We start from the raw sequence: 8,146 nt of genomic DNA, 5'->3' as shown, positions 1-8,146 counted from the left end.
TCGTGGTAGGTGTGTTTTGCTATCTGGGACGGACCTGGACGAGTGCAAGTTCATATCTGCCGCAAATCCGTCAAACAGATCCAAAACAATTTTGGACCGATGTGCGTTTGGACGCCAGATCAGGTCCATTATAAAGATCCGTGCCGAATGTTGTGGTACATGTGGCCCAGTTCCGTCCCAGTGCAGTTTTGCTATCTGGGTCAGCGATCCATTTGTACATCTGCTTTGGAATTCTACCTCAGGTCCTGTGTGCAGAGTGGTTAGCCATGAGTCTAGAGCCAACCCACTGGCCATCGCTGGCCCAATAATGAACCTAGGGAGAAGCTTTTAAATGGTACACCCAGACAGAAATTGAAATGCAAATAGAAATAGTATGTCACTGTGAATGGTGCCTCATTGGTGACATGAAAAAGATTTGGGTTTTTTTGGCAATTGATTATTGAGCTCAATAGGTTATCAATACAGCCCTCTTTTCAGTATTCATGATGAAGCAATGTAGATTCACTCAATTTGACAAAAAAAAAAAAAAAAAAAGATAGTGGATAAGAATCGTAGACTGCACCTTTAAAGGTTAATTAGCTTGTTTGCCATCTACCCCAGAGTTAAGGCTCGTTCACACCAAGAACGATAACGATAACGATAACGATAACTATAAACAAATATCGCTCTCATTAATATGAATGACAACGTTCACACCTAAACTATAACGATAACGACATAAAGAACGATATCGTTGTTGATCACTTTCAGAGCGATTTTGAGAACGATAAAAAGCTAACAGCCAATCAGAACCCATAATATTCTAGCCATCACATTCATTAACATGAGGAGAGACACTTCTTATCGTTGGCCAGTGTGGACGCTTTTATCGTTATCGTTATAGTTATAGTTATCGTTATCGTTCTTGGTGTGAACGGCCCTTTACTGTAGATCAGAGACTAGCTATAGGCTAACTGGTCTAACCCACTTCCAGTGAATTATGCTAAGCTAGGCTAATGGTGACCGACAGGGTTATTGTATTGACCTGTGTATCCTCCTATCTAACTCCAGGATAGACAGGAAATAAGCTGATTTCTCAAAAAGCTGCGATACCTGTGGAAATAGATGGTTGTCTGGTGAGGTAAAGTGAAACAGTTCCTATTACATGTGGGGATTGGGATTTCAGGCAGGAAGGACTGCTGTGGTCATTGATGGACAAGTTTTAGTGATGAAACTAAACTCAAACAAGATCAGTAGGCCTACGTGCTATTCAGTAGGGATCCTGCACATGTGGAAATCATTGACTCAGTAGTCTCACCATCAAATACCACAGACAGATAGAGAGAGAGAGAGAGAGAGAGAGAGAGAGAGAGAGAGAGAGAGAGAGAGAGAGAGATGGGTACTGTATGTGGAGGCGGTAATAGGTAATAAAGAGAAACTGATGGGAAAATGATTAGACAGGTTAATGACAGTATGATTTTTTACAGCATTTGTAGTCATGATACAAATGCTTACGGGGAAAGGTTTGCAGGTCTAGGTAGCAGGGCTTGCTCTGTGTTGTGTACTGTATGTGTGGTGTTTCTCTGTAGTATCTTAACACACAGTGTTTTCTATATTAGAGTCACATTTGGATCTGCAGCATCGCAGCAGCGTTGACTCTGTCCACTCTGCATACAGTACTTCAACAAAGCTGAGGAAACCATCTCTAAAGATATTGACTCACATCCTCCATTTTGAATTTCTAAATATGAGCATAGTTTTGGACAAAGCGATAAGCAATGTTTCAGCGTTTCTTTCTGCACACTTGGTTGTATTTTACTTCACACACACACTGGGTTCAGCATTTTCTAAACTTTGATACAGCTGAGCTACAGTCCATGCCATTAAAATCACATGTGCATTCCATGAAATATATGAAAAACAATTTCATGAAAAGATACATGCCCCCCGGCAAACTGCTGATGTGTGTATCATTTTATCAGCATGCACAAGCTGGCTCTGCCTGTGCCAACGCAAACGTTTCTCCAGCAGGAGGAGGTTTGTCTAGCCCTCAGCTCTAAAATGATGCAATCAGGCAGCTAGGCAGCCAGGCTGTGGGTCTCTTTGAAAGCCCACCTTTCCCCCATGTTAGTTTCCAACAGAGACATATTCCGGCTTTTTTCTAAGAGCAATATGGTGGTCAGAATACTGGACCCTGGAAACCCAGAGAGATTTCAACAGTCGATAGGCTGGAGGAGTGCCCGTGTTGCAGTGCTGGTTTGACACAGGTTTTGAAGAGCTTTTTGCTCATGCTAGGCTGAGCCGTATGAGAGTTCCATGGACATTTGTAGCCATTCCTCACAACTAAAGTTCTATTTTTAGCGTCTTTTTTTTTTTTTTTTTTTCAAAAACACACTTGATGATAGACCTACAGGATAAAGAGCAGCTGGTGTGCCTGTGGAAATTGAAGCTTTGAAGCACATGCAGTTGTCATATCTGCAACATATTCATTTTGTGCAAAGTTCTCAGGTATTACGACTTGGTATTCACTGAATCCAATTCACTCAAAGACATGAAGTATTCCTGAATAATTCTTGACAGATACTGTACTTTGGACCCTATTACTTGATTCCCCTAAACCCTAAGACCAGCAGCAAACACAAACACACACACACAAAATAAATCAACTAGGCCTACATCACTTAAACACTAATCACTATTAAATTCCACTGAATAAACATATAATGAAAAATGAGGGATAGTGGAATTGTTGCATTGCGCACTCTATTCATATGTGTGACTCAGTTAATTAGATAGTTTCTACCTGTGACAGTTAATTAGATAGTTGCTATTTACTGTCTGTAACAAGTTCTCAGTTAATTAGATAGTTGCTATTTATCTGTAGCCTAACAAGTTCTCAGTATGAGGAATCATGCACTGAACAACAGCAAACTGTTTCTATGGAAACCATACAAGTGGAAGCCACTTGTTCTTAAATCAGAGAATATGCTTGGTTGAATACAAGAATGTAAACGATATCTCAGTGTTGATAACAGTGCTTGTGTGCATTTACCTCATTTTGCAAACGGAAATACATACCTGTCATTTAGTTTGAATCAGCAGACCAATATGTGCTAAGATATTACACAAACAGCATGATTTTGTCATCCACAGTGCATTATCTTCCGAACCCGCATGCAGGGCTTTGACTTAACACTCTCTCTCTTTCTCTCTCTCTCTCTCTGTCTCTCTCTCTCTCTCTCTCTCTCTCTCTCTCTCTCTCTCTCTCTCTCACCCTCACTCTCATTCCCCCAGTGAATAGCCTACCACAAATTGTATTTTGAAGTCTCTTACATAAAATAAACAAATCAGTTTTCTGTGGTCATGCGTTTCCGGCGTCTTGAGGCACGACGGCGAGCGCATCTCCGTGCCGAGGCGTCGTTCGGGAAGCTGGAGGGGAGGAGTCACGTTGTTTACCCTACCCCGTGCCTTCCTCCTTTACCGCCCTGCCTGGCTCCTATTAAATCAAAGAGCACATGGACGCGTTATTAAATGTAAAATATTGAAATCCAGAAATTTCTGTTTTCATTCCACTCCCCCGCTCTTAAATTGATTTCACGCTCCACGGCTATCTGCATGGGAAATAATACGCTGAATTATTAACTGCAGGGATGAGGAGGAAGAGGCTGAGGAGGAGGAGGAGGAGGAGGAGGAGAGGAGGAGGAGGACAGAGTCTCTTCTTCACATAATCAGAGATAAATACCTCCTGTCCATTAAGGGACACAGTAACAATAGAGTGCGTACTAAAGGTGGCCTCGTTCGTGGCCTCAGATGATGGCACTGCAGCCTCTGAGCCGACAATGGAGACATCAGATCTGCTCCTGTCATTGCGCTTACATAATTAAACCTGTCGGGTGCAAGCTCCAGCAGGCCATTTGGGTCTAATCCAAGCCCAAATAGAATGGCTAGAGTTTAGAGTGTGCCGTTATGGCGAGCAACGCGACCGGGACAAAGCACTTCTCTTCCTATTTAAAGTTACAGTACAACCGAAGTGGAAAGTTGTATGCGGCTATCATCATTTGTGCACCATTAGGATGTTATGTAATATTATCATGTTAAACTTTGTCCCAGTTGTGATTGCTAAAACATACACTATAAGAAACTGAAAAAGTGTGATTTAATATGAAATTAAATCAAATACAACTTACAACTGTTTACAACAAATTAACGTGAGCGGTACCCATGGGAACGGTATATGCCACTGTGTCAACCACTATCTCATCATTATGTCCTCATTTGTTATGTCATCATTACGTCATTACTTTCACTATTTAGGACTTACTCGATACATTTCTGTTCTGCGACAGTTCAGCTATGAATATTTTTGGGGACTTTCTGTGTTTCAGCATTGATGATCTAAAGCCTCTCACACAAACAGCACTCACAAACAGGCAGCGCAGAGAGAGATCACCGGCGCGGGGGTTAGTCATGACACAGAGAAGTGCTTTTTAATTTAACAGAGAGCGTTTTATCTCTGAATTAGCACGCTTGTGTAAAAGGCCCTTAATCCCTCAACGCAGTGCAGTGCGGCGCGGCGCGCTGTTTGGTGGTGCCGCACGGCTCTCGGTAAGAGATGATGTGTCCTGCACTCTACAACTCTGCGCAGCCACATCTCATGGGGCCCCTTGAATTTCAGCAGACAGATGTAGTGTCCAGCTGTCCTCCCACACCGGCTCAGGCTGGCTCTCCCAGGAGGAGTGGGAGGCCCAGGAGTCAGGGCTGAGAGATAGTAGCCCTGACAGGGCCAGAGACAATATCCTTCTGGGATGACAGCCCTGTAATATCAGCCAGGCTTTGATACAGCTGAACACAAGTGCACAAACACACAGCGACACACACACACACACACACACACACACACACACACACACACACGCACACACACACACACACACACACACACACACACACACACACACACACACACACACACATGCATCAATGTTAACAGCCCCACCAATATGCACCCACATGCGCTACACCCATCAATAGATGTATAGGTAAAAATATAGGTAAAGGTCTATAGATCAACGTGAGATAAGATATTCATGTTAGAATAACATATAATATGAGCATACATACATTTATTTGACAATTAAATTAAAAGCCACACGTAAGATACAACATTAGGTCTGCAGAGGTTCTTAAAATGCATGAAAAATGTTTTTGTAAATGACAAAAAAAAAATCAGCTTCCAATATGATTCCAAGCTTACCAGAGGGTATCATTATTATGTATAAGAAATGACAAGAATGAAATGAAAGGCTGTAATTGATACCTGCAGCTAGTGAATTGCCATTTTCAGTCCCAGCCCTGATTTTGTAAAACACAATTCCAAGCGATTGGCCTTTAAGTCTATTAATAATTCATGCATTATGTTCATGATCATAATGTTTAAATGTTGAAGGTGCTCACCGGAAATAAATATAGATGATATATATATATATATATAATTATAATATTGTTATTTATCAAATTCATTCTAGCTCATGGTGTAGGATCTGTCATCCCTGCAAAAGCCTATCAGTGTAGCAAAAGCACTGACACTCAGCAGACGTGTCTGGTTACCATGAGGACGTTTATTTGTACACAATGGGAAGGCTGTTGTGCGATATCTGGCTTATTACACACTCTCCTGACCAAATCAGTAATCTGACAAAGAACATTAATTAGTTTTCATTTTAAAATGAATATCTATAAATAGTGCTCCTGGGCATGTTGCTTTGCGGCAGCAACCACCACAATGGGGTTCTTTCTCCAAACAGGCGATGAGACACATTAATGAAACAAGATCTGTTCTTGTTGTCAGGAATTGTTTGAGGTACTTCAAGCTAATGATGGTCATTAACAAAATGTGCTTTTATGTCAGCATTTTTAAGCAAGTAGAGCGTTAGTTCTGACATCCAAAACATGACTTGACTATCATATGACCATGCGTTACAGTAATGCAGCTGGTAAATTCTTTGTTAAATTCAACATTATTTTCAAAGTGGATTAATTGAAGCATAAGGTTCACCATTCATGCTTTAGAGACCATGACTAGAGACCAACATTTTTCTCAAACAGAGACTGACCATGTGCATGTCCATGTAAATCTTATTTGAAGGGATGTTGTTCATGTCCTTTATGACAGATTTAAGAGTCTTGCCAGGTAAATTACTTTTTTGAGCATCCTGTGTGAAGGGGTGAGAGCCTAATCTTACATTGTGGCAGAGTGGTGAACCTTGCCTACAATAACTGTTACTGTAATAGCCCTCATGCCACACAGATCTGTAAATATGAAGTTGGATTTGGAATGCACGGTAACAGTTAATCTGCCTCGACAAACTGAATTGAATTATAAATGATTGGTCAACCACTCAATCAAACCCTACACCACTGATTATGTTGCTCAACAGAACAAAGAGGCAGAGTACTGTATGAATTGTATAACTTCCATTAACATTTATAAGGTGCCAATATTTGTGTTAATCTGCCAATGTTCCTGGTAGACCCACCACAACATCAGGCTTTTAAATCAATACAGCCATAACTGGCATATCCCACAGCCCTGATCTATGTCATCGCACAACCCTATCTCAAAGGTCTGTCTATGGACAATTCTTTCAACCTTGTGGCACAGGTGTACTCAAGTAGAAACATCTCAGGGACCATTGATAGAAGTAGGATGCACCAGAGCTCAATTGGAAGTGTCATAATAAAGTCTTTTCATTTAGTTAAAAAAGGGGAAAATCAGGAAACACTCTAAACACTTGGTTTTCTTGTGTTGGAGCATTGCATGTATATTGATAAGAAAAAAAAAATCCAGTAAGATGCATCTGAAACATAACAAAATGTGGAAAATTTGAAAGGGTCTGAAATCTTTCCGGTTGCACTGTTGTGTTTGAAAAACAAGATCAAGTTACTTCCTGTTATATTTTTGTGTGTTTGGTAGAAAATTGTGTGTGGTGATTTGCAAAGTCTGTTTTAGGATATTGAAAACTGTGTCAAACACTGAGAATTTCTGTTTTGCAGATTTGGTGTGAGGTTATGGTGTTTGCAAGACATGTTAGAAAATTGTGCGACAAACAAAGATTTAGTGTACAATCAGTTGAAAAACACTGTATTACACTCGGGTCCAGTGGAGGGGTGTACCGCCTGCAGTCATTGAAAAGAAGTTATTTTTTCATGCTCTTCACAGGAAATGAGTCTGAGTTTAAAGAAATAATCAATAGAATCATTTTTCTTTTAGCAAACATTGAAAACAAGTCCCACAGACCCGAGCACGTTAAGGGTTAAAGACGGAAGTAGATATATTTATTAGGGCTCAGCTCTGACATGTATTTTGCTGACCAACAATTTCTTTTTTGATTGCTGAGTTAGGTCTCTGGAGAAATCACACAGGTGCTTTACTGAGTGACTCATAATCTCATAACAACCTAAACTGCTTTCTTCACGTGCAATAGACAGCCCATTACCCAGTAACAATGGTGGTTGTCCCTGTAGAGACCAACTGTGGAATGGCTATTGATGCCGGTAACTGATTCCATTGAATGCCCCTTGAAAGGAGTAGCCTATGAAACCCTGAAAGTGGTTCTCAAGCGACCATTAGTATATGGTCTAGCCTGGGGACCAGGCAAACCTGGGAGCTCATGACATTTGCACTGCCACATTTCTGCCCGGCCAATAACAATTGTTGATCTGAAATAGGGCGGGCTTTATAAAATGACAGGCAGATAACCTGGACAATGCCTTCATTGATAAGAAAAATATATATTTGCTTAATACAATAATTAATATTAAATATATATTAATATACATATGAATATGTATTTGTACATTAAAAAATTTATTTCCGACAGGATTCTGTATAAGTTTAATGTAATGTTTAATTTACCCATTGGTAATGCCTCTTGGAAATTTAAAATGGACTCCTTGGGTCCAGAATCAATATGTCAATTGGCCTGGCCTTTCTTTTCTCAATGAAATCCCACTCTCTTTGCTTCAGTGGTCTTGTATTGGTATAACTGAGTGATGCAACTTTTGCGCTTCAATATATAACAGAATGAACAGAATGCCAATCTTCCTTTGAGTGTCTATGCCAGGCATATGGCCAGAGAGGATCCTTTCTGAACAGCCGAGGACTTGG

This window comes from Sardina pilchardus, chromosome 10, assembly GCF_963854185.1.
Source record: "Sardina pilchardus chromosome 10, fSarPil1.1, whole genome shotgun sequence".
NCBI lineage: Eukaryota > Metazoa > Chordata > Actinopteri > Clupeiformes > Clupeidae > Sardina > Sardina pilchardus.
The sequence above is the reverse complement of the archived record's forward strand: the minus strand, read 5'-3'. Positions refer to the sequence as shown.